Source organism: Tachyglossus aculeatus, chromosome 24 (genome assembly GCF_015852505.1).
Source record: "Tachyglossus aculeatus isolate mTacAcu1 chromosome 24, mTacAcu1.pri, whole genome shotgun sequence".
Taxonomy (NCBI): Eukaryota; Metazoa; Chordata; class Mammalia; order Monotremata; family Tachyglossidae; genus Tachyglossus; species Tachyglossus aculeatus.
In genome coordinates this window covers 18,378,376-18,406,234 of record NC_052089.1, presented here as the reverse complement: position 1 = coordinate 18,406,234, position 27,859 = coordinate 18,378,376, and the positions used below count along the sequence as shown (strand labels likewise).

The 27,859-nt window shown below is 40.8% G+C and overlaps 1 non-coding gene across 1 annotated transcript; it reads right to left on the bottom strand.

Moving 5' to 3' along the window:
- Nucleotides 1-20,088: 20,088 nt before the first annotated feature.
- On the bottom strand, nt 20,089-20,226 carry LOC119945337. The gene has a single exon (XR_005456206.1). It is a non-coding gene; the product is annotated as a small nucleolar RNA SNORA7 (small nucleolar RNA).
- Nucleotides 20,227-27,859: the final 7,633 nt, after the last annotated feature.

Below are 27,859 nucleotides of genomic sequence, written 5' to 3'. Positions count from 1 at the left end.
CACAGGAAGCGCTCAATAAATGCGATTGATGATGATGATGATGATGATTAAGCGCTTGGGGGAGAACTTCGTCTGTGAAATGGGGATGAAGACTGTAATAATAATAAGACTGATAATAATAATAATAATAATGACGTCCCACGGGGGGCTCACGGTCTTCATCCTCATCGTCTTCATAAGCGCTTAGTCCATTGCTCTGCACACAGTAAGTGCTCAATAAATACGATTGAATGAATGAATGAATCCCCATTTTCCAGATCAGGGAACTGAGGCCCAGAGAAGTAAAGTGACTTGCCCAAAGTCACACAGCTAACAATCGGCGGAGCGGGGATTTGAACCCACGACCTCTGACTCCAAAGCCCGGGCTCTTTACACTGACCTTGTATCTCCCCCGGAGCTCAGAACAGTGCTGGGCACATAGTAAGCACTTAACAAAGACCATCGTTATTCTTATTATTACAAACTTATCGGGTCGGATCCATACCCGCCCCGGTCCGCCTCCTCCCCATCCCCACAGCACCTGTATATATGTATATATGTTTGTACGGATTTATTACTCTATTTATTTATTTTATTTGTACATATTTATTCTATGTATTTTATTTTGTTAGTATGTCTTGTTTTGTTCGCTGTCTCCCCCTTCTAGACTGTGAGCCCACTGTTGGGTAGGGACTGTCTCTACATGTTGCCAACAGGTACTTCCCAAGCGCTTAGTACAGTGCTCTGCACACAGTAAGCGCTCAATAAATACGAGTGAATGAATGAATGAATTCGCATTTTATATTTATTACTATTACTACTATTACTACTACTATACTATTACTATTTATTATATTTATTACATATTTATTACTCTATTTATTTATTTATTTTATTTGTACATATCTAGTCTATGTATTTTATTTTGTTAGTATGTTTTGTTTTGTTCGCTGTCTGCCCCTTCTAGACTGCGAGCCCACTGTTGGGTAGGGACCGTCTCTATATGTTGCCAACTTGTACTTCCCAAGCGCTTAGTACAGTTCTCTGCACACAGTAAGCACTCAATAAATACGATTGAATGAATGAATGAATGAATTCGCATTTGACAGAGGAGGGGACTGCGGCCCAGAGAAGGGAAGTGACTCACCCAAGGTCACACACGACAGACCCGTGGCAGAGGGGCGGGAGGTGTTTTCACTGAAATGAATCAGAACTCTTCAAGGCTACATCCCCCGTCTATAGCAGCCCTCTGACTTAACCAGTACCCACCCATTTTAGAAAAACAAGTCGTGGCATCCCACTATTCATTCATTCATTCGTCCAATCGTCTTTATTGAGAGCTTACTGTGTGCAGACCACTGGACTGATGATGATGATGGCATTTATTAAGCGCTTACTATGTGCAAAGCACTAGCTCTTGGATAGTACTATGCAGCAACAAAGAGAGGCAATCCCTATCCAGCAACGGGCCCAAAGTCTAGAAGGGGGGAGACGGGCAACAAAACAAGCAAACGGGCATCGATATAAATAAATAGAATTATACCCATTTATTCAATCGCATTTATTGAGCACCTACTGTGTGTAGAGCAACAAAACAAGCAAACAGGCATCAATATAAAGAAATAGAATTATATCCATTTATTCAATCACATTTATTGAGCACCTACTGTGTGTAGAGCACTGGACTAAGTGCAGGGAAAGTACAATTTGGCAACAGAGACAATCCCTGCCCAACAACGGGCTCACAGTCTATAAGGGGGGAGACAGACAACGAAACAAGTAGACAGGCATAAACAGCACCGGTAGAAATAAATAGAATTATAGCTATATACACATTAATAAAATAAATAGAATAATAAATATGTACATATATAAACAAGGGTTGTGGGGTGGGGGGGTCGATGGTGGGACAGGAGAGAATGAGGCACAGTGAGGAGATTAGTGGCAGAGGAGTGGAGGGTGCGGGGTGGGCTGTAGAAGGAGAGAAGGGAGGTGAGGTAGGAGGGGGCGAGGGGATGGACAGCCTTGAAGCCGAGGGTAAGGAGTTTTTGCGTGATGCATAGGTTGGTTGGTAGTCACTGGAGATTTTTGAGGAGGGGAGTAACATGCCCAGAGCATTTCTGCACAAAGACGATCCGGGCAGCGGCGTGAAGTATAGACTGAAGCGGGAAGAGACAGGAGGATGGGAGATCAGAAAGGAGGCCAATGTAGTAATCCAGTCGGGATAGGATGAGCGATTGTACTAACATGGTAGTGGAGCAGATGGAGAGGACAGGGTGGATTTTGGCAACGTTGGGAAGGTGAGACCGGCGGGTTTTGGTGACGGATTGCATGCTTGGGGTGAATGAGAGAGAGGAATCAAGGATGACACCGAGGTTGCGGCCTTGTGAGACGGGAAGAATGGTTGTGCCGGGAAAGTCAGGGGAGGACAGGGTTTGGGAGGGAAGATAAGGAGCTCAGTCTTGGACATGTTGAGATGTCCTGAAGGCAGGAGGATATCCAGAAGGCACTACCTCCTTTCCCAGAGGCCATCAGGGAAAGGGAAGTGATGACAGGTTTTTCTTTAACTACCGAATACTGAGGGCTATTCTGCAGCTCAGCATCTCAGATGCTGATCGGGCTAAAACTTCAGTATCCCCACCGGCTGACATGGGTAATTTTTGTTTGTTTGTTTGCCCTATCAAGAAAAAAATAGAGCCGTTGCCCATTGACCAGATGTCGCCCTTAAGGTATCGCAGTTCTGAATTTTGGGAGGCAGCCTCGGACAAATTCAGGAAACTACCCAAATATCCCAGAATCGGGGTGCTCCCTGAGCACTCAAACCAACCACCACATCTGGGCTGAAGCAAGTCTAGTATGTGTTCAATCTGGGTGTCACAACATCATTCATTCACTCATTCATTCAATCGTATTTATTGAGCGCTTACTGTGTTCAGAGCACTGTACTAAGCGCTTGGAAAGTACAATTCAGTCACAAAGAGAGCCAATCCCCGCCCACAATGGGCTCACAGTCTAGAATGGGGGAGACAGACATCAAAACAAGCATCTCTACACTGTAAGCTCACTGTGGGCAGAGAACATGTCTACCCACTCTGTTAAACTGTACTCTCCCAAGTGCTTACTACAGTGTTCTGTGTGCAGTAAGCACTCAGTAAATACGACTGATGGGTTGATTGGCTGATTCCGGGACTACATGACCTAGTGGAAAGAGCATGGGCCTGCGAGTCAGAGGACCTGCGTTGTCATCCTGGTTCTACCACATACCTGCTGTGTGACCTTGGGCAAGTCGCTTAACTTCTCTGTGCCTCATTTCCCTCATCTGCAAAATGGGGATTCAATGCCTGTTCTCCTTCCTACTTAGACTGTGTGCCCTAGGTGGTACCTGATTATCTTGTATCTCTCCCACCAGTTAGTACAATGCTTGGCACATAGTAAGCACTTATCAAATACCATAATTACAATGACAATTTCTACAGACACTCCAGAATGCTGACAACCATCCCCTCTGACTTTTCATCCAACGACACCTACAGGGGCACACACATACACCCTCCTGGCTATTAAGGGAGAAGTGGCAAGGAAACAAGCTTGGAGAGGTCCCAAGTTATATACAATTCTGCATGGTACTCAGGAAGCACTTAATATGTGCTAAGCCTAGGTGTCGATAGAATCAGATCAAACGTTGCTCCGGTCCCATGGTGCGTTCACAGTCTGAGAGGTAGGGAGAACGTGTATGTTTTCCCCATTTTACAGGTTAGGATATCGAGGCAGGCTCGCAGCGCAGTCCAGTAGCGGAGCTGGGATTTCAATTTTGGCCTCCTGATTCCCAATCCCGTTCTCTTTCCATTTGTCCACAATGGTCATCCTGTTTTCCCAACTCAGTTTATTCAGTTCTTCCACCACACATTTGGGAGAGAATGTGCTACAAAGGGAGTTCTTCCAAAAACACTCTTTTACCTAGATAAATTGTGGTGTCAAGTTAATAAAAATGGCGAGGTGCCTGCATGTGTGGAAGGTAACCGGAACAGGTTGGAAAAGGTATCAGAATGGCCCTTCTGGTGTTCCCCTTCCCATCCCATATGGACCCAGGCTGGGGAAGGACTTTAGTACTTTGACCCACTCCGGCCACTTTAGTGGAGGTCATCCAGGACTTTCCATCGACCCCTCTCCTGCCCCAGCAGCAGCATGAGATTACAAAATAGCTTTGCTTTCCACTCCTTTGTGCTGACATAAAAAAAAATGGTGGCACGTGAGCAGAGTCGGTCACACAAACAAAAACCCGTATTTCCTAAAGTCAGTTGGTCAAGAATGTAACAACTTGTCACAGGAGTACCGAGGATGTTCTGCAACAGCGATTTCACTTCTACTCAGGCAACTGGGAAGCTTTCAGAAGCTTCCTCATCTTCCTAAAAAAGCACACCTTGTAGAGCACCACTGGACAAAACCTAGCAAGGACTTGTGAAACCTTCAGCTCCAGAATTACCCAATCGATCAGCTAGTGGTATTTGCTGAGCGCTTAATGTGTGCAGACCACTGTACTAAGCACTTAGGAGAGTAAAATAAACCTGAGCTGTGGTAGATGCACTTCCTACCCATACGGAGCTTGGGCATATTTTTTTTAAAATGGTCATTTGCTAAGCACTTACATGTCACATCTGGTACTAAGCAGGTCGATACAGGTAGATACAAGACAAAAGCCGGTAGATACAAAATAATCGGGTTGGACACAGTCCCCATCCCACATAGAGGCTCACAGTCTTAGCCACTATTTCACAGTTGAGGTGACTTGAGGCACAGAGAACTGTGATTTGCCCAAGGTCCCAAAGCAGGCAAGTGGAGATTAGAAGTTTTACGTGTGTTTTGGTTAGCAGCGTTTCACGTCATATGGCACGAATGCATTATTCCTGTCCATGACAAAAAATGAATTATTTACCATATTGATTCAAACCACCCAGTTCAGGGGAACTGACTTGACTCCGCTGCACCAAACATTCACATAAATAAGATTAGTTGCGTAGTTAAAATTCTAGCTTTCTATGATCTAGAGAACAGGGTGTCAGTGTCCGTTAACGAAAGGATCTAAAGAATATCAAATTAAAATAGCTGTCTTTTCAGGATGCCTGTTGCATGGTAACGCGCAATATTCATCTAGCTCCATTATTTATATAGGATTCCCTATATTCCCTATAATGAAATAGAATGCATTTGATAGTGATTTTAATGAATAAATGGTTTTATGTGTTTTTCTAACAGTTTTCTTGGATTAAATCGCTAAAATTCTCCTTCCTCCTGTGGCACCCCCTTTGTAGGAAAATAAAGTCATTGTCCCGATTAAAATAGGGAACCGTTTTGTCTCTCAAAACTATCTCAAATCACAAATTGCCCATCGTATCTATTTCTTTATAAATGCACTTTTACAGGAGAGTAACACTTATGAAAAAGGATCGGATGGTACGTTTGGAAACCTAAATTTTCTCATTTTAACCACGGGTTTAGCACAGAACTGATAGTGGCCATGAAATCTGCTTCCTCCCACTCCCATGCTCCTAGGGGTGCCCTGAGCAGACCACCACCCACGAGGAGACAGTCAGTCTCTCTCGATACTCATTCACCTTTAACCTCTCTGCACAGACCGCCCACTGTGAGAGTGTTTTCTGTGATGGAGACAACTGTCAACTAGAAACTAGACTGAGACAACCGACTCATTTCAGAGAGGCCACTTAATAGTTTTCCGATGATAATGACACTCAATGACATTGATGTGGGTTGGATGAGAAATGGTGACCTAGAGGTGAAGCATTCTAACTTCTGTTATAAATCCCCTGAGCCACCCATCCTTTCCATTAATAATTCTCCCATAGCCTTATCTGGTGAAGAAGTTGGAGGAACTTGAAGACATGATGATTGCAGAGTATTCTTTTTATGTTGCGTGCGTGCGTGTGTGTGTGTGTGTGTGTTTAATTTCATCCGTCATAGGCCTCAACATCTTAGATTATCCTTCATGAAGATTTGAGCTAAAATTTTTCTTCTTTCTCCTTTGATAAAGGTGAAGTTGTTTTTTTTCAGTAAAAAGAATTTACTCAGGCAGGTGGCTCGCCGATAATAATTATGGCCTTTATTATGCCCTTACTTTGTGCTAGAGTAGATTCAAGAGATTCCTGTTCCACACAGAGGTCACAGTCTCTTTTATCCTCATTGTAAATATGAGGAAACTGAAGCCTAGAGAAGTTAAGTAATGCCCAAGGTCCCTGTGGTTGATTTCTTTTTAAATGGTACTTTTTAATTGCTTACTAAGTGCTAGACACTACAGTAGATACAAGATAATCCGGTTGGACATATCTCATTTCCTCCATGGGGCTCAAAGTCTGAATCAGAGGGAGAATAGGCATTTAATCCCCATTTTATCAATAATAATGGTGGTGGTATTTGTTAAGTGCTTACTATGTGCCAGGCACCGTACTAAGCGCTGGGATCGATACAAGCAAATCGGGTTGGAAACCGTCTCTGCCCCACATGGGGGTTTAGGGTCTTAATCCCCATTTGATAGATGAGATAACTGAAGCACAGGGAAATGAAGTGATTTGCCCAAGGTCACACAGCAGACAAATGGCGGAGTCAGGATTAGAACTCAGGTCCTCCTGACTCCCGGTCCCATTCTCTATCCACTGGGTCATGCCACTTCTCAGATGAGGTAACAGAGACAGAGAAGTTTAGTGATTTGCCCAAGGTCACACAACAGACTTAAGGCAGAGGCAGGATTAGAACTTGGGTCCTCTGACTCCTGGGCCTGTGCTCTTCCCACTAGGCCACGATGCTTAAAACTGGGTTTTACTCACGGTTCTGTCCCCTCACTGCTATGGGACCTTGAACAAGTCACTTAACTTTTCTGTGCCTCAGCTTCATTGTCCATAAAAGGAGGATTAAATACCTGTTCTCCCTTCCTCTTAGACTGGGAGTCCTGTAGGGGACACGGACTGTGTATGATCCAACTGTAATTTGTCTAGCACTGTGCTTGGAACCTAGTAAGTAGTTAATAAATACCGCAATTACTATTATTGTGTTCAAACATTAAGAAAAAAATAAGCATTCTTAGTACTTCAGTTTACCCAGCTGAAAACAAAATCATAAAATAACAATATGGTATACCTGACAGTGTCAGTATAAGAAATAGCTACTGCAAAGCATCATACTCTATTTTCCAATAAAAGTATTAATAATAACAATAATAATGAAGTTTATTCCCTCCCTTTTGAGAGATGTTTTCAGTACATTTTATTTTTGTAGTCACAAAGATACATAAATGAGGACATAGTGATAATTTGTATTAATCACATATTTGCTCCATATAATTCAGCGTAGCTTTCAGAATAGGGAATCATAGAACTAAAACATCAGTAAATAGTTAAGGCAGGTTAAATATTCATCAAATGCCTGCTCCATGTCCTTCCCACCACCACTCCAAATAACGCTTCCTGTAATAGTGATGCTATTTGTTAACTGCTTAAGAACTGTTCTAAGTGCCAGGGTAGATACAATTCTTCCCACTGGACCCAGTCCTTGTCAAACATGGGGCTCACAGTCTAAGTAGGAGGGAGAACAGGTCCCCATTTTATGTAAGAGGAAACTCGAGGCACAGAGAAGTTAATAATAATGATAATAACAGTATTTGTTAAGCACTTACTATGTGCTAATCACTATTCTAAGCGCTGGGGCAGATACACGGTAATCAGGTTGTCCCACGTAGGGCTCACACTTTTAATCACCATTTTACAGATGAGGTAAATGAGGCACAGAAAAGTTGTGTGACTTGCCCCAGGTCACACAGCAGACAACCGGGATTAGAACCCATGACCTCTGACTCCCAAGCCCGGGCTCTTTCCACTAAGCCACACTGCTTCTTGCCCAAGTAATTGGGCAAACACCCGACCAAGCGCAGGTAATCGGCAGAGCCATGATTAGAAACCGGGTCCTGCAACACCTAAGGCTTGAGCTGTTTCCACTAGGCCAAGCTATTTCTCACGCTTCTCCTGACCTCCTGAAAAGAACATTGAGCTGGAAATCAGAAGACCTGGGTTCTAGTCTCGGGCTCTCAATAAGGCTAATGTGGGCAGAGAAGACACGGCCACTTTGTACTGTGCTGCACCCCTGCCCATCTATTCGCCCGTTGCTCCTTGTGCCCCAACAGGAACGTGATTGGGAAAGACGGCAGAATGCAAATGGGGGCTGCGCGAACCACTGGCATTCATTCAATTCATCCGTGCAGGTTCTTAGTCCTCAAGTCCCAGAAACTGAGCTTCCTCTTTTGTTTCATCATCCCAACCCACTGGAAAAATAAGTTTTGAGTTGTGTGTTATTAGACTATGCGTGCTTATTCCAACTGCGGCCTTGAATTCAGTTTGCCAGTGATTTTCATTTCAGAGGAGGAAGACGATTGGCTGCGGGAGGCCCTCCAGATGGTAGAGTGTTTTTCTAGCCATAGAAATTGCCTTCCCTTCCTTTCTTTGATTTGCTAGTTTTCTTCTCTTTTTCTCCTATTATGCGGCACATCAACAGTTAGTGTGTTTTATTATTCTATTCATACATTACATTTTAAAGGGCAATACAAAGTTTTCTAAGTATCCCCAACTGAGTGTATTGGAGCTCTTTTCTCGTCTGAGTTAATTTGCTAGTGTTTTGCTATCTCATATTCTCACTCTAATGTTTTAATCTCTTCTAAAAAGGATTCCTTTTTTCAGGTAGTTTTCTTTTCATGCACATTTGCAGAAATTATTAAGCTCTCCAGATAAGCCTTCAAGAAATCACAGTATGCTAAAGAGAATTCAGGAGAGCTCCAGTTCTTTAGTTGATACTGAATAGTAAAGAAAATTTTTTCAAAGGTCTAACTGTCCTGTTGAGAACTGATTAGCTAGACATAAATACAACATTCCTACTGCTACAAGCAGAAAGATGTGCTGTAATCATTTCATATGCTATTACCTTCTGTGAAGTTTTCACTTGAAATAGATCAATCCTTCAGAGGTCTGTCCTAAGCTAACTTTCTGTGGAGGAAGGCATGTGACTCCACAGTACATTAAATCATTAAATCCATTAAATCATTCCATGGACTATAATTAGCCCTGCCCAGTCTTCCCAGAATCTTGCACTTTAAGCTAAACGTTGAGAGGCTAAACTCTCCTACTCAGATGAGATCAGAAAACTGTGTACAACTTAAGAATAGCTCCAGGATAGAAAGATGAAGAGTTTGGGTCTGGAGTGTTCATGTCTGCAAAGTTATCAGTGCTTGCCACATGGCAACTCCCCTGCCTTACCAGGGAACTCAATTCCAAGGAAAAGATGGTAATTAAAGTTCTCCTTTCTCCAGGAGTACAGGCTAAAAGCTATAAAAAGGGAGGAAAGGGGACAGAGAGAGATACAGAAACAGATTGTGTGAGACAGAGGGAAGGAGACACACATATACACACATATAGACATATACATACATATATATTCATTCATTCAATCATATTTACTGAGCACTTACTGTGTGTAGAGCACTGTATATTGAGGAGGGGCAGGGGTACTGGTTTTGGATTTTCTTGCAAGAGAACTGTACATTAGGCAACACAAACTTTCTCTCTCACTATCAACAGCAGCTGAAATTATCCTATTGATAATTCCAAAATTCAATCCAGAGGGATAGAGGGGAAAGCATAGCTTCTAGACAGCCCTCATTTACAGAATTTCTTATTGACCCTTAAGCTGCTACGGATCAGCAGTCTGATGACCTTCAGAGCTTGGATTGCACCCATATTTATAAATTGTCCTTGACTGAACTCACTGCTTTATAAAGTACTGTGATGTAATATGCGCCTGACTGCTTTCATAATTCCCTGTATTTTATCAAATATTTTTAACCTCTTCCCTGAGACAACTTTTTAATAATAGACTCAATTTTATATAGGTAAATAATAAATTTAAAGCAGGTTTTTTGCATTTCTTTGCCTTAAAAACAGATTAATATGGCCTTTCTAATTAATTCCCCTCATGCTCGGGTAACCTGCTTTTAATTCTGCAATTACTCTTATTTTATGTCCATGTTATAGGGACTTAACATGGCCAGATATTCTTGCTTCTAGCCTTTTTTTTTTTTTGGCTACTATTGTGTCATTTTCTAATTTTTTTGAATTTTTTCAAAAGTGTCAATTCTGGCACCTAGTTGTAACACAACATTTTATTTATGTTACATGAGTTGAAACAAAAATGTAGTTTGGAAAGGAGACTACAGAAAGATGGAAGAAGTTGATTCATTCATTCATTCAATCGTTTTTATTGAGCTCTTACTGTGTGCAGAGCACTGTACTAAGCGCTTGGGAAATACAAGTTGGCAACATATAGAGACAATCCCTACCCAACAATGGGCTCACAGCCTAGAAGGGGATAATAATAATGATGGCAAGCAAAATAAAAGGCTTTCTCAGAATCTATTAGACCTACCAATGCTTAACATGCCCATCCCTCTCTTCTGATCTCTGCAGTGTAATCCTTAGGTTGGACCCTGGAAATGACCCCTGAGGGGCTCTAGGGGATTCTGATAAGTGGCATCCTCTTCTATGGCATCACTTGCCTTCAATCAAAATGTAGCCTGTAACAAACCCCAAAAAAACTGTTTTTAAAGTAACACGGAACCTGTCAGATTGATCCTCAATCAATCAATCAGTCGTACTGTACCAATCAAGCTATGCCCAAGTCCAGGCACAGTCGATTAAAGATACATTTTCACATGAACATTTACTTTTAAAATAGTTATGTCAGAAGTTAGCTGCCTATTTCCATGGGCATTATCTATCATTCATTCCATTTATAAGACTAATCGATGCCAGTCAGTCGTAGAGTTCTTGGAAAAATCCCATTTCTATGACTGATCGATGCCAGTCAGTCGTAGAGTTCTCAGGAAAACCACATTCTTCTAAAGAGAAAAAAAACCCTTAAATCTTGTTTTAACTTGTACCCACAGAATTATGGGAGAAGCAGAATGGCGTAGTGAATAGGGCATGGGCCTCGGGAGTCAGAAGATCATGGGTTCTAATCCTGTCTTCTCCTCTTGTCTGCTGTGTGACCTTGGGTAAGTCACTTAACTTCTCTGTGCCTCAGTTACCTCATCTGTAAAATGGGGATTAAGACTGAACCCCATGTGGGACAGGGACTGTGTCCAACCAAATTGGCCTGTATCTACCCCCATGCTTTAAACAGCGCTTGACACATAGTAAGCGCTTAACAAATACCATTATCATTATTGTATCATTATTATTACAAGAAAGCTACCACACTATTGAAGATTACATGTGCTAGAAACATTTTTGGATTAAATTTCCCATTCCAGAAAGATTCCTAAAGGTAACCAAAATGTGCCCATAAATGTTCAGCAATTGGAACAGAAGGGAAAATAACCATACAAAAGAAGTAGGCCTACCATAGTGGAAAACCAAGAATGACGACCTCAAATAAATTATTAGGTCTTCTCCTACAAGGAGATTAAAAAATACCAAAGAACACGATTACCCAGTTACCTCTAATCCAAACTTACTCATTTTGAACTCTAGGCCACGTCCTTTTGTTGAACTATTTAGTGATCGGGCAAAACTCATCCATACTGGGCAGCAGCAGCATAGGAGAGAGTCAAGGGTGGAGAGTCAAGTTTACTACGTGGAAGGAGGCAATGGTAAACCACTTCTGTATTTTTACCAAGAAAACTCTGGATACACAAGCAGAAAGATTGCAGATGGAGAGTGGGGCGTTCGGGGAAAGATGTGTCCGTGGTGTCGCTATGGGTCAGAAACGACTCGATGGCATGAAACAAGACACGACTCCTGCTTTCCTAAGGCTGTTTTTCTCTTCGTAATACCCAAATCACTTTGGTGCTCACTGCAATTCTAAGGTTGAGTCACATCAGAAAAAGTCAACATTTCTTTAAATATTAAAGCTGCATCCTAACACAAACTCAGCATCAGAGTTGAATTCAAACGACTGAATATACAAGTGCATCACTGCGAAGTGCTATAAAGCATGGATCCTGCTCATTACTTACCTCTGGCTGGGTTTGCCTAGGGAAAGGGGAAAGGTGTTTGGGTGGAATTTTCAGGTACAAAATTCCCATTTGGGACAATATGTTGAAGTAAAAATCTGTATAAGTGACTGAGCAGAACCTCACCCTAATTATAAATGCCAAAGAGAGGACCATCATCACCATATTCAAGAATAAAGAAAAAGAACTGAGTAGAGAACATAAGGAGGAATCTCACTACCCTTCCTTGCTGGCAGATTCCTAGTCAAAGCCCGCCGAAACCAATCACTCAATCAATTATAATCACTGAGCATTTCGTATGTGCAAAGTACTGTACTCAGCATTTGGGACAGTGCAATATAACAGAGTCTGTAGACACATTCCCCACCCACGATGAGTTTACAGTCTATTGGGGGAGACAGACATTAATATAAATAAATCAATTACAGGTATCCATCGATGGCATTTACTGAGCACTTACTAAGTGCAGAGCACTGTACCAAGCACTTTGGAGAGCACACTATACTGGAGGAAACCACTGGAGGTTCTTGTGGAGTGGGGAGACATGGACTGACTTTTTCTTAGGAAAATGATCCAGACAACAGACTGAAGTAAGGAGAGGAATGAGGAGAGATAGGAGGCTAGGAGGTCGGCAAGGAGGCCGATGCAGTAGTCCAGACAGGATAGGATAAGAGCTTGGGGCAGCATGGCAGCAGTTTGGATGGGAAAGGTAGATTTTAACGATCCCGTGAAGGTAAAACTAACAGGATCTGGTCACAGGCTGCATATGCAGGTTGAATGAGAGAGATGAGTTGAAGGTAATGCTGAGATTATGGGCTTGTGAAACAGGGGGAAGACAGGGTTTGGGTAGAGTTCCCTTGGTGCAAAAAAACAAACAAATGAGATGACAGGTAAAACTGATCTTTGCTCCCACTGAAGGCCAAATAGAAATAAGAGATCCTTTGAAATTGCTGGAGAATAAGAACAACAGATTCAGCATCCCCAGCCCGTCAATCAACTAGATTCCTGGACTAATCAAGGAACGTGCCGAAAGATCAAGAGGAAAAAAGAGGAAACAACGATAGACAAAAACTCATCCTTTTTTGTGGTATTTGTTAGGAGCTTTCTATGTGCCAGGCACTGGTGTAGATTAAGTGCTAATCAAATTGCACACAGTCCGTGTCCCACATGGGGGCCACAGTCTTAATCTCTACTTTACAGATGAGGTAACTGAGGTACAGAGAAGTGAAGTGACTTGCCCTAGGTCACACGGCAGAGGAGTGGTGGGGTCAGGATTAGAACCCACTCCCTTCTGACTCCCAGGCACGTTCTCTGTCCACTATGCCACTGTGCTTCTCCAACTGCATTACTTCTCCAAAATGCTTTTCAGCTATTCTATGTCAAAGTGGGACAAATAATAACAACAGCAGGTTCCCAGTAACTATTTGGAAAACGAAGCTATTACATTAAAGCCATAAAAGAAACATATGTTTCCGCATTTCGTTTTCAGTCATTGTTTTGCCTCATGTGGACTGGCCAATATTACTGCAAATAACAAACCAATAACCCTAAGCAGAAACACCATTCTATATGAAAAATTCTTTGGGTTTAGGGCTTCTTCATCTCTGCACCTATCCAAGGGCTCAGAGATCTTACATAATGAGGGCAGAATATGCACCTTCCAGGTGACCAACTTCTTGTGTGAGTTAACGAAGATTATGCCGTGGGTACACTGATACACTACGTTAGATTGAGAAATAAAATGTTACTACTGATCCACAGTTATCAACTCTGATTTCTCAGGGGTTTTAAAAATAGATACAAAGCTTGCGTCAAATATGCCTCTCACCCAAACCATTTGGAAATGGCTCATATTCCTCATTATTAAGAAATCCAAACTGCCAAGCTGGAACTCTTGGGTGCAGTTTTTCCTTTCAGCTCATTCTGTCAATTCTCAGTTGGTCCCTTGGACACTGAACTGCAGATCCCCAAGTCCAGCATGTTCTATGTATTAGCCCTGTAGATTTGTAGAGTCAGCAGTGTCAAGACTTCATCCCTTAAACTCTGAATTTTTAACTCGGGGAGAGTAAACTTCTTGGCCTATGCTAAATGATGCAGACTAATGATTGTGTCTCTCCATCTTCTGCCTGTTGTGTTATACAGCCCTTAGTCTGCAAATACTGTTTGACAATTGAAAACATAAACATAGCAAACGATATAATGATATATACAGATCAATTAAATTGAACTGAGGCTGCAATGTTGATGCATCATTCGGTTTTGCAGACAGGTGTATTTAGTCAGGTAGAAGACTGGCTACCTGGTTCCCAGAGAACTTTTTTTATTTTATTTTCTTAAAAAGAAAAAGAAAAACTATGGAACTCAGTTTCACTTCACCATTTCATTCTTTCTGAAAGCCAGTAGAGACTGTTTGGACTTAAGGGGACTAACATTCAGTTTAAATTTTTCTCATTAATTTAGTTGCTTCAGGTGATTCAGCCTTTGAGACTAGCAAAAAAAAAAAAAATCAGCTCCATCAGAAATCTTTCATATGATGGTACCCTCTCCTGCTATTGTAATTTACAGATTTCTCATTAAATGCCTCTATGTCATTGTAGGAAATGTGAGCAGTCATGGAAGAGGTTCCTGCGCCAGTACTTGAAAGCAGATCAAGAAAGCTGATCAACTGAAAATGTACTCAGTTTTTCTTAGATGAGTACCAACTCCCCGTTGATGAATTAGATTACTAATAGGAATTTATGACATGGTTAAATTTAGAAGGAGAATTAAAAACAGTTGCCAGATTTTCATTTCAAGGTCATTCATGGGTATCTTTTCCCAATACTGTGGGACTCCGTTGTATGCACTGTACTTGAAACACATTGGTAAATATATTCCTGTTCCTAAAATTGGTTCAAAACTTTTTTAGTATGTTAAAAGTATAAACTGATGACATATTTCTAATATAAAAGACAGAAGACTCCCTCATCATGATCATTTAAAAGGTAGAAGTTAGTCAAATAACATCATATAAAAGATGAATAAAATCTCATATTACGTAGATGAACAGATAAAATATGATACATGTATCATATGTTATTTATTTAACTTGATATTTCAAACCCCCAAAATATAGCAGAGCACCAGTGGTAGAATATTCATTTTAAGGCCCAGTCCTTATCAGTTGCATGGTCAACAATTTTTAGTTAGCATCTACTGCATGCACAGCATTGCAAAGGGCCTTTGGATAATAATGATGGCATTTGTTAAGCGTTTACTGTGTGCGAAGCACTGTTCTAAGCGCTGGGGGGATACAGGGTGATCAGGTTGTCCCACGTGGGACTCACAGTCTTCATCCCCATTTTACAGATGAGGGAACTGAGGCTCAGAGAAGTTAAGTGACTTGCCCAAGGTCACACAGCAGACATGTGGCGGAGCCGGGATTAGAACCCATGACCTCTGGCTCCCAAGCCCGGGCTCTTTCCCCCTGGCCTGGAATGTCCTCCCTCCGCACATCCGCCAAGCTAGCTCTCTTCCTCCCTTCAAGGCCCTACTGAGAGCTCACCTCCTCCAGGAGGCCTTCCCAGACTGAGCCCCCTCCTTCCTCTCCCCATCTTCCCCCTCCCCATCCCCCCTGCCTTACCTCCTTCCCCTCCCCACAGCACCTGTATATATGTAAATATGTTTGTACGTATTTATTACTCTATTTATTTAATTTATACATATATATTCTATTTATTTTATTTTGTTAATTATGTTTTGTTTTGTTGTCTGTCTCCCCCTTCTAGACAGTGAGCCCGCTGTTGGGTAGAGACCGTCTCTATATGTTGCCAACTTGTACTTCCCAAGCACTTAGTACAGTGCTCTGCACAGTAAGCGCTCAATAAATACGATTGATTGAATGAATGAATGAATGAACCATGCTGCTCCCCACTGAGTCACGCTGCTTTGGATCCATACAGAAGCGGTATAACACTAGATCTCTGACTTATTTAATGAGGAGAGCAAACTGATAGGTTCAGATGAAACAATGGTGAAAATGTAATTGCAGATATAATTTATAAATGTGAGTGAATAAATCTGTAAAGATGTACTGTTCCTTGCATATATTCCTCCATTCCGAACGGCAGAGGATGAACTATTGATGCTATGTCATTACTCTTACTATTTCTGGAATAATGAAAAAGCTCAGGGTGCGATTCCTGTGAGAGGCTCTAACGATCTGCCAATATTCCTCCAATGATCTGCCAATAATTTGCCATTCCTATATGACTACTGCAACTGAATCTAACAGATGTTTGCATACCACATTATGCTTGGTATAGTGGAAAGAGCCCAGGTTTAGGAGTAAGAGGTCGTGGGTTCTAATCCCAGCTCTGCCACTTATCAGCTGTGTGAAGTCACAACTTCTCTGGGCCTCAATTAACTCATCTGTAAAATGTGGATTAAGACTGTGAGCCCCATGTGGGACAACCTGATTACCTTGTACCTACCCTGGCACGTAGCACAGTGCTTGGAACATAGTAAGCGCTTAACAAAAACCATTATCATCATTATTATTATTATTATTATTATTATCAGGCACTTTTGAGATCAAGGACAAACAACAGATTCCACATTGAATTGAAATCATAGAAAGCTATATCAGTAGGGAGGCTTGTTTTATGATTAAGTACTTAAGACACACTGTAGAGTTAATCTATTTCAAAATAAATTTATAGTCATGATTGTGTTTTAAGTGGGTTAAGTTTTGAATAAACAACTTCAAGCTATTATCATCATCAGTGGTATTCATTGAGTGCTTACCATGTTTTGAGCACTATACTAAACGGTTGCCATTTCATTTTTCCCTTATAAAAAAAAGGAAACCCATTTTAAGAATCTGAATCAGACTGGGGGAGTTAAATTTCATGGTTGTGCCAAATTCTTAAATACATGAACTAAGCACTGACCAAATTTCAAAAATCCACATTGAAAACTGGGCAAGAATGAATTATTTTCAGCTAGAAACTTGATTTCTAAATAGATTGGGCCAGAAAAGGGACTAACGGTGTGACTAAAGACAATCCCCCATTATTGAAGGACACCTGGATGATAGGGGAAATGCTTTTTAAATTAAATGTACTGCTTCATTTTATAACCTATACCAAACCATGGTGATCTCTCATTAAAATGGCATACCCTCAGGGTCACAGTAAGCTGAAGCTTCTGCTTTACACATTATTCTAAATTGAAGCATATGAGGAACAAATGTGCAGAACATACCACTATCCTCATACAGAAAATATCACTCCGCCACTTGCATTCGGGTGAGCAATCTGGTTGCCAGAATAACCTTCATTCTGCCTCAGTTCTTAATGCAGTTGAGTAAGTGCAAAATAAGTAGTATAATTAATTTATTAATTGAATCAACTTACTGGTTAATAAGAGATCAAAGTATGGGGGAAAAAAGGATCACATTCTGAGGAAGGTTAAAGCAACCTTATGCCCCATAGTATTCGCCTGACTTTGATTCAAATTCTTGGTAAATTTTGAACAGATGAAAGAACATAACTTATTTTGCTCTGTAGACCTGAATTCTGTAAACAAACCCAGAAGATGGACCCAGATTTGAAAAGATAGCATACACCTTTGTGCTAATGCTTGTTTTTCACACCCTAAACCATTGGATAGATAGAAGCGAAAATTACCAGTGACTATTTGCAGTTCATTGTCATTGTTCATTGTAACAAAGCAGATTGGCAGTAGATATTATCTCTACAATTTGTGGCCATGCACATTTAAAAGGTGAATAAAACGTGTTGGAATATTAAACTGTATATTAACCACTTCCCTGCTGGCAATAAATCACATTTGCGATATAAATTACATATATATCTCAGATAATATAGCTTCTCTGAAACATTGCACTGATTTTGCAATTGGGCTTGCTCAGTTGAGATTTCACAGGGGAGCATAGTTTTGACATTATTTCTAAATACTGTGTTTTTTCATAAGTGAGAACATGAGTTAGTGATGGGAGAAGAGAAGCATAGCTATAATGTAAGAACAACATAACCCTGCACCATCTGGGACCAACTCCAGATATTCCAAACATATCCACCTTTCCTCAACAGAGGAACTATCTTCTTTTCTCGTGCATATTTTCCATCTTGACTAAAACGTGCTCTGGTGCCCAAAACAGAATTAGAGTGCTTTTGATATCACAGCAAAAGTAAATTGAACATGCATAGTAAACATAGACTATTTGAAAGGGAAGCAGCATGACCTGGTGGAAAGAGGACGGGCCTGGGAATCAGAAGACTTGGGTTCGGATCCCAGCTCCACGACTTACTTGTTGTGTGGCCTTAGGAAAGTCACTTAACTTATCTGTGCCTCAGTTATCTCATCTGAAAAACAGGAATTAAATATTGCCTCCAACTTAGACTGTGAACTACACCTGAGATAGGGGCTGTTTGAAGTTCAATCATCTACCCTTCTAAGTGTTGTTCTGACCTTTTTTCCGAACCCTTGCTCCTAGTTCTTGGTCCTAATTTGGGACTGCAATGGTCAAGGTCCTGCATTTGTTCCCCTTTTCTCTGAGCTGTTTCAGCTCTAGGCCTGCTTGATTGCCTCTGGGTTTACTTGGTTACCAAGGCAAGCAGTGTGGCTCAGTGGAAAGAGCACAGGCTTTGGAGTCAGAGGTCATGGGTTCAAATCCCGGCTCTGCCACTTGTTAGCCGTGTGACTTTGGGCAAGTCACTTAACTTCTCTGTGCCTCAGTTACCTCATCTGTAAAATGGGAATTAAGACTGTGAGCCCCACAAGGAACAACCTGATCACCTTGTAACCTCCCCAGCACTTAGAACAGTGCTTTGCACATAGTAAGCGCTTAATAAATGCCATTATAAAAGGCAAGCACTTCACACCTCATCTTCTCTTCCTTCTCTCATTTTCTGAAAAGAGTAGCTGAAAACAAAATGAAGAGGCCTAACAAATGTCATTATTATTATTATTATTATTATTAATAATCTCCATTTTACAGAAGAGGCAATGAGGCACAGAGAAGTGAAGTGCCTTGCCCAAAGTCGCCCAGAAAGCACTCAATAATTGATTGAATGAATGAATAATGTAGGTTAATGAAAGATTAACCTAAAGGATCAGACTATCTGTGGGAATTTTCAGTTCCAAGGACAAGGCAACTCAGTTGAATGGAAGTTATACCATTTTTGGAAGCATGGAGATTGCTACAGTTCAAATATAGTTACACACAGGGACACTATGAAGACACACAAATGCGTGCACACACACACACACACACACACAAAGAATGCTACATAGATATGCATATATAATATATATCTGGGAAAAACCTTTTGCAACATTATATTTACTTGCTTATTCACAGGAATAATGCAAGATATGAGGAACTATCGTATTATTTGTAAATACTTTTTCCTGTCTCACCTGTTAGTTTGCAAGTTGCTCGATGGTCATGAGCATGTGTTTTCTCATATCACACTTTCAAACTCTCAGGAGGAGTTCAGTGAATGCCACTGATATTTCCGATTCCGATTGATTGAGTATATTTTATATAGGTGCATATGGCAAAAACTAAAATGATGTGAAATCTAGTTTGTGGTTTTAAATCTCCTTTGCAACCTACACAAAACCATGATGCTCTCTCATTAAAATGGCATACACTCAGGGTCACAGTAAGCTGAAGCTTCTGCTTTACCCATTATAAGGAACAAATGTGCAAAACATTCCACTATTCTCACCCTGAAAATACCACACACACACGATACTTTTCAATTAGATCTATGTTTGAAACAATACTTGTTAGCAAACATGTGTAATCAGGTTCTTGACATGCTGTAGAGTCGTCTCTGACCCATAGCGTCACCATGGACACACCTCTCCTCATCTCTCCAAATCTCTCACCCTTCCATCTGCAAACGTTCTGGTAGTGGATCCATAGAGTTTTCTTGGTAAAAAAATGGAAGTGGCTTACCATTGCTTCTTTCCTTGTAGTAAACTTGAGTCTCTGCCTTCAACTCTCTTCCATGCCGCTGCTGCCCAGCACAGGTGATTGTAGCAGATTGCCTTCCACTTGCTAGCCATTGCCAAAGCTAGGAATGGAATGGGTATGCCTCTGCTTGATTCTACCTCCCGTAGTTGAGACTGGTAGAGTACTGGAAACTCTCCAGATGTGACCCTGAGAGGGGAATCAGGTTCTACATGATTATTATCATTATTATTGTTGTTATTGTCACTTTTTCTATGCCCATACTTTGAGCCAAGCAGTGTGCTAAGCACTGGGGAACAGACAAGATAATCAGGTTGAATACAGTCCCTGTCTAACATGGGGCTCACAGTCTAAGGAGGAGGGAGTACAAGCACCAGGATTGGTAAAATGCTCCTTTGGCTTTTTATTCTAAGTTGTTTAGCAAGGTGGCACCTGTCTCATAAAATATGTGAGTTCCAACAGAGTCCTCTTTCCTGTGAATCAACACCTAATCTGGCCGGAGAGCTTGCATATGCTGATGAAGCTTAGAGTTATGCCATATAAGGCTACCCAGAATGAATGCTCTAAACTCAATTCACTTGTGCTTGTCAGCAGAGACATGGGAAAGAATCAAAGGCAGATGATCAAGAGATCAAAACATCGATCAGAAACAATGGCAGAGACTAAGACAATGGTAAATCACTTCCCTATCTTTACCAAGAAAACTCTAGGGATATACATCCCGAAACGACCTGATGACAGAAGATGGGACATTCTGAAGATGTGTGTCCAAGGAGTTGCTATGGGTCAGAAATAACTCAATGTTATTTGATGAAGAACAGACCCCTATTTCCAGCAGTATGGAATGGGAGACCAAAAGGCTTCAGAATCCAGAAAAATTAATGTAGCACTCAGATTACTAGGAAAGAAAAAGAGCAAGAACATGCGGTTGGCTGTTCTAGGAGATGAAGACTCTAAATCACACCTCAAAGAACAGTTTTCTCCATATAATCTTGAATTTCTACCTTGATCGTCATTTTCAAGACATGTGGGGAAAAATGAACATACTTTCCAGGTGTCAGAAGAAAAGGAGGTGTTCTTTACATAATCCCATCATTCTAATCGTTTCCTTTTTTTCAAATGAATCATTTCACAGAACTCACTGTTTCTCTGACAATGTGGTAACTATTGCCTTCTGTTCACTCCTAAATGGATTGGATCTTGAAAATAAAAAGCAGTGACTCAGAACTTACCTCTCACAATGCTGAAGTTCAAATGGTAAACATTTAATGAGGGGAAATGTCCTTCTCTTTTGTCCTCATCTGTCTACTTTTATAACCACCAATAGAATGGATTTCTAAGTACAACACCGATGTTCTAGTCAGGGTTAATGTTCACTTGTGTTCTGCTATTGATGATAGTTGCTCGTGTTTGCAATGACTTATTTTTTCTGCTTGTTATTTTTCTGGTATGGAAAACGACAAGGTAGTTCACCTGCTCCAATGACAGATCTCCTCTTCTTTTCAATCAAGGTCCCTTGGCAAAGTATGCATTCAGATCCTCACTGAATCAATTCAAATAATACCCTGCATTTGGAGATGTACTAAGTGCAGGTTATCTAGCATTCCTGTAAGCAGGTATTCATTAAGCCTAATTGGAGCTTAATTCCACGTCTACTTTTTATAGATATTTCTCTCTCTCCAAGGTCATAGCCATATTCAGCTAATAATTCAATTCTGGATGCTGAAGTCACTTGCTTGATTTTGTTTCCTACAGTTGCTAAAGTGAATTCATTCATTCATAAATAAGCATGGAAAACATCCAAATTAAACTACTAATGCAAAATGAATTCTAATTATTAAGATGGGATTGATTCTGGGAGGATTAGGGCAAGTGCTAGTTCTACTTTTGCAGTCACAGAGAATGCATTTCTCTCTTACAACCTGTCATTTTGAGTCTCAAATTCTCCCATCACAGCACCAAATATCTTACATTTCAGGCAGCTTTTGTAGGTCCTACCAAGGACCATGACATTTTGCAGTTTACCTCTATTATCATTTACGTTCTTGAAAATAAGTTCCATGAAGGCCAGACCCTCCCAGTACAGATTCCCTGACTGTAAATTTGGTGCTTTCAGAATATGTAGTGATTCTTGTGGATAGCCAGGGGTTTAGTCATTCGGATACTGGAAAAATTTGGCTTTTTAAGCTTGAGTCTTCATGGGCCAGAGGACACTAGATTTTGACAAGCCCACTTTATTGTGTTGCTGATCTCCCCAAAAGCAACTAGGGATCACTGTGCCTGCAGCAGAATTGCCAAGGCATCTCACTGTACCAGGTAGCCATCCAGGTAGCAGGAAGAAACAATTTGAGAGAAGCTACTGAGCCCATTACAGTACCAGTTCTTTCTTTATTATTTAATCGCAATAGTCGACACAGTGGCCAACACTAAATATAAGATTTTTCTGAAAACCATGAAAGATTTCAGGCACCTTAAATAAACTGTGGACAGAAGTTTCCTTCCCAAGACTAAGGCCCTCTTTACCAATTTAACTATACTATTCCAATACATTCATTTAATTTAGCAGCATGACTAAATATGGCAAAACATGATGAAACATGGGAGGAAGGAATCAAATGGCACAGCTTGGCAGAGGATTCTCTCATCTCCTCACCTTTTATCCCCCAGATGCCATTTCAGCCCTTCTGCTGCCTAGACATTCAAGTTCCCACAAACCCTGAAGCACGTATGTATTCAATCACTCCCCCATCAGAAATGTATTCAAGCATCTGCCCCTGCCTTTGCTGTATTGTAAGCTTTTTTAGTGCAGGGATCTTGTTTTCTAACTCAGTTACATTCTCCCAAGAGCCTAGCATAGTGCTTGGTACACAGTAATTGCTCAAAAATATGCAGTTGGATAGTAAAATGATTTATGCAATTGCAAGGTGGCAGTGAAGTAGGTGAAGAGGACAAGTAAGGTTGCCTGAAGAGAGCAGAGAGAAATCATAGTGGTGAGAAGAGAGAAAAGGAACACATGGGAAAGGGGATGATAGCAGTGGGAGCGGGGTATCACTGGTGGATCTTTCCATTAGGGCTGCAGCTGACGGGGCTCATCCAGGGTCTCCAAATTAACCCCTGGAGTCCCCAAAGGGGAAATGACCCCAAGCATCACCTCACCCCTCTCTCCTGTTTTGCACTTGCATTTCTACTCTTTAGTCAACCCACCCTCAGCCTCACAGCACTTATGTACTGTGTACTTATGTACTGTAAGAGAAGCAGCATGGCTCAATGGAAAGAGCCTGGGCTTGGGAGTAAGAGGTCGTAGGTTCAAACCCGGCTCTGCAAATTGTCAGCTGCGTGACTTTGGGCAAGTCACTTCACTTCTCTGGGCCTCAGTTCCCTCATCTATAAAATGGGGATGAAGACTGTGAGCCCCACGTGGGACAACCTGATCACCTTGTATCCTCCCCAGCGCTTAGAACAGTGCCATGAACATAGTAAGCACTTAACAAATGCCATTATTATTATTATTATTATTATTATTATCATTATTATATCCATAACTTAATGCCTGTCTCCCCCTCTAGACTATAAGCTCCTTGTGAGCAGAGAACAGGTCTACCAACTTTGTTAGATCACATTCTCCCAAGTGCTTAGTACAGTGTTCTGCCCACAGTAAGCATTTAATAAATATGATAGACTGATGAATTCAGAGTGAACCTCAGCCACTTCTTTTGTGGCCTGGCTCTCTTCCAGCTTGGGAGTACTCCAGTTACCACACAACCTGGGATGGAAATCTATAAAGGAACACATCTGTGTTGAAATTCTAGAGTGCCAACCAGACATTAGTTGGCACTGCAAGAACACAGATTAGTCATGTCACCCTGCAGGTGATGTGAGATGTTGGAGGCCCCTCTGATAGCTCTGTGTCTGGTATGGGATTTTCTTAGAACTGGGAACTCCCATCAAGGTGGCCTCAAGCAATAAATATCTCATAACTACTGTCAACAAATTATGTTTAGCATGAATGTGAATGAACCTGGGGAATTCTGGCTATCACTAATTATAAATACAATATCCTCAATTCAGATGCATCAGGGACTTGAATATCAGCCGAAGAGTAAATGGGGCCACAGTAGAACATAAACAAATAACCAGTCTAGCTTCCACAGTTGTTTTCTTTGAAGGGTAATGGATCAGGTGGTCAGAAATAACCACCAGGACACCTGCATATTAGAAATGAGAGGGAAGTGAGGGGATTCCAGAAAACATCCTTCATTCCACATATTCTCTAGCCAACTTACAAAAGAGCCTGTTCAGATTCGTTCAATATACTCACTGCTTCCCACTTTTAATTAGCCTGGGAGGGATCAAGAAAGATCCGATTAAGAAAAGATCAGAGTATGTTGTGCAGGGAGTACTCTTTTTTTCATTTCTAAGAAATGTTTGCCACTATTTAGTTATGGCAGAGGGGTTGCTAAAGACAGGCTATTGAGAGCCAGCTGGCCACATCTTACTTGGAAGCAGGACTAATCATTTTTAAACATTTCATTTTCTTGGCAATTTTTCATCTTAGCCTTTGGATGAGGTACTTGCTTTGGTTTCTCATCACAATAGGAGGCATTTTAACAATCAGATCATAAAGCTTAAGTGCTTTCAAAACACATTTCTCCTTTCAGTAGAGCAAGCATGTAACTGGTTCTTCAATATATTTTTTCTAAAAAAAATTTAAGTGGTGATTACTCTGGGTAAAATTATGCATATGGAGACAAAGAACAAACACAAATTATAAGAAGGAAACACCAGAGGGGGAAGAGAGGGGAAAAAGAAACCCCATAACAATACCCCAAATTAAATGGATTCTCACTCTGACTGTCAGTCAGAATCTTATGGTTTTGTTTTTTTTTCCATTTTTGACTTCTTCCCAGGTATATGGATAGACAGCAGCTCTCTCATGTGTTGACAGAACTGGGGAGCCCAATTAGTTCTTTAGCTTTCTCAACGTCTGTTCTTTTCTTAGCAGAAATTCTGTGCCATCACAAAACAGGCAGAGAGTTCTTCTAAATCATGAAAACTTTCAGAATATAGTGGCTGTTTTTTTATTTTTCAGAAGCAAATAGCTATAGTGTCACAAAATCACAACTATAGCATAGTTTTCATGAAAGCTTTAGGCCTCCAGACCTAAATGTTTACTCAGAGTAATAGGCAGACTAATAGAAGAGAAATGAAAACTTGAATAACTGGAGAGGAAAATCAGAAGAGAAAATGAAATTCAAATTTTAAAAATATGTGTGTTTCGTAGAGTTTCACAATTCAACTGTGCCATCAGATGGAATGGTGCAAAATTAGTCACTGCTGAATATAGCTCCTCCACGGTGGAAAAGTGTGGGCTAGTGGAAAGAGCATTGGTCTGGGAGATGGGGGACCTGGGTTCCAGTCTCAATTCTGCCATTTGCCTGCCATGTGATCTTGGGCAAGTCATTTAAATTCCCTGTGCCTCATTTTCCTCAACTGTAAAAATGAGGCTAAGATATGTGCTTTCTCCACCTCTCCCCACCTTCCCTCACTGTGAGGGACTGATCTGATCTGATTATACTGCATCGACCCCAATGTGTAGCACCATGGCAAACCCAAAGCAAGCACTTAACACAATCATTAAGTATTAATTAGGAATCAATTTGGGGGCCTCTCAGGAGAAGTTCTAGTCTGAAGCAGATTTTCCTTCAGTCTAGACTAGTCCAAGATCGAGACCAAGATCTAAAGCTGCAAATTTTGCAGGTAGCCATTTTTCTGAGGAAAAGAAGTCTGATTGAAAAAATTAAACTTTATCTTAGTAACATAGGGCACAAGTAATACAGCATATTTTCCATCCATCTACTATTGCACAAGCCCAGAAGAGCATCAAAATGTATTAGTAATATAGTAATTACTGTATTATTAGCAATATAGTAATGACTGTATTACTAGTAACATAGTAATAGCACTATAGTTCTAAACTAATATTATAGTAATTGTATAGTATTTTAATAGCATAGTAGGATAATAGTATAATAATAGTAAGCATTATGAATATAGTCATTAGTATGTAAAGTACAATACAAGTTTTTTTCAGTTGTGCTTTGGAAAATCATAGGCATATTGCAACAAACTAAACAATGTGTTGACCTTCCACATATGACCAAGCCAGCCCAGAGCTTACCTAGAGGGGTAGTGAGGTAAGCTCACATATGGTCCACCACAAATTGTAGTTTCGATGCCTGGCAGATCGTAAAATGATATACAATCAAAAATGATCAGAAAACATATTAATCCCTTAGACAATTCTTTCAATGGAACTGAAACTACTGTCCTCAAGTTTTTATGATAACATTATTCCCTTTGCTGAAGGGAAGGTGAGGTACTGTGTTTTGTCAATTTCCAAGTTGTCTGGTTGAATAATCATTCAAGGGGAGGCAAGTGAACTTAACATGAATTTTATCATGCTTATGGGGGGCATAATAAAGCCTCCCCTGCCTATAGTTTGACTTGTCTTATGCTATTGAGTTGTCTGCAACCCATGGCGGTGCCATGGACACATCTCTCCTAGAACGTCCCACCTCCATCTGCAATCATTCTGGGATTTGATCCATGGTTTGACTAGCCTCTGCTAATTCATTTATATTTTTCTCATGCCTAGTGACAACTCAGATCTAAAAGTGGCGATGCTCAAGGAAGACAATGTATATTCTAAAACTTTTTGAGATTCATTTATTTACTTCTTTTTCTGCATTCAATTGATCGCTGGCAGCATGGCTCAGTGGAAAAAGCACGGGCTTGGAGTCAGAGGACATGGGCTCAAATCCTGGCTCCACCAACTGTCAGCTGTGTGACTTGGGGAAGCCACTTAACTTCTCTGTGCCTCAGTTACCTCATCTATAAAATGGGGATTAAGACTGTGAGCCCCCCATGGGACAACCTGATCACCTTGTAACCTCCCCAGTGCTTAGAACAGTGCTTTGCACATAGTAAGCACTTAATAAATGCCATCATTATTATTATTGAGTGCTTACTGTGTGCAAAACACCTTACTAGGTGCTTGGGAGAACACAATAGAGTTGGTATTTTATAAATACCAGCTACATAAATACCATCCCACCTTCTAAGGAGTTTAGAAGAGAATTTGTAATTCCTCCTTGCCACAAATTTTGAATGGCTAAAATAATACCTCTGCCTTACTTAGGCACATTTTTTCAGGCTGTATGTAAAGTACCTATCTGACAGCAAATACAGCATCATCATAAAAAGGTCTTATATGTCTCTGCCGAGATGCGAATTTCACCCATTACTCACTGACAGCAGAAGAAAGATCCTTGTTAGCCTCAAAATTATTATTATTACAATGATCTATATTATTTGTAAACATAAAAGGAGGGGATGTCATTGGTGACTGATTTTGTCTTCATTATACTGTGAGCTGAGAAGATTTAAGACACACAAAATATACCCTCCACAGTAGCTGTCAGTGTCAGAAATCATTGTCAAGCTGCCATGGTTTCACTGTATATTGTTGCATATTCTTAAATGGCTTTTGTATTATCATGAACCTTTCATAGCATGTATCCTTTAGGTGGAAAACTGCTTGAGGAGAGCCATACTTCTGTTGCACATTTACAAGCCTCCATTATAGTGTTCTTCATTCATTCAGGACTCAAATCCAGGAAGTGGTCATACTATTCTGAAAGAGGGATCAAAGATAAGTTAAAGGAGATATAGTTCTAGTGGGAGGGGCAGTATTTGAGGCTACAAGTCTCCCGTCCAGACCCTTCTGAAACAAGATGTGTTCTGCACCAATATAAGAAGTCAAAGATGTCTTC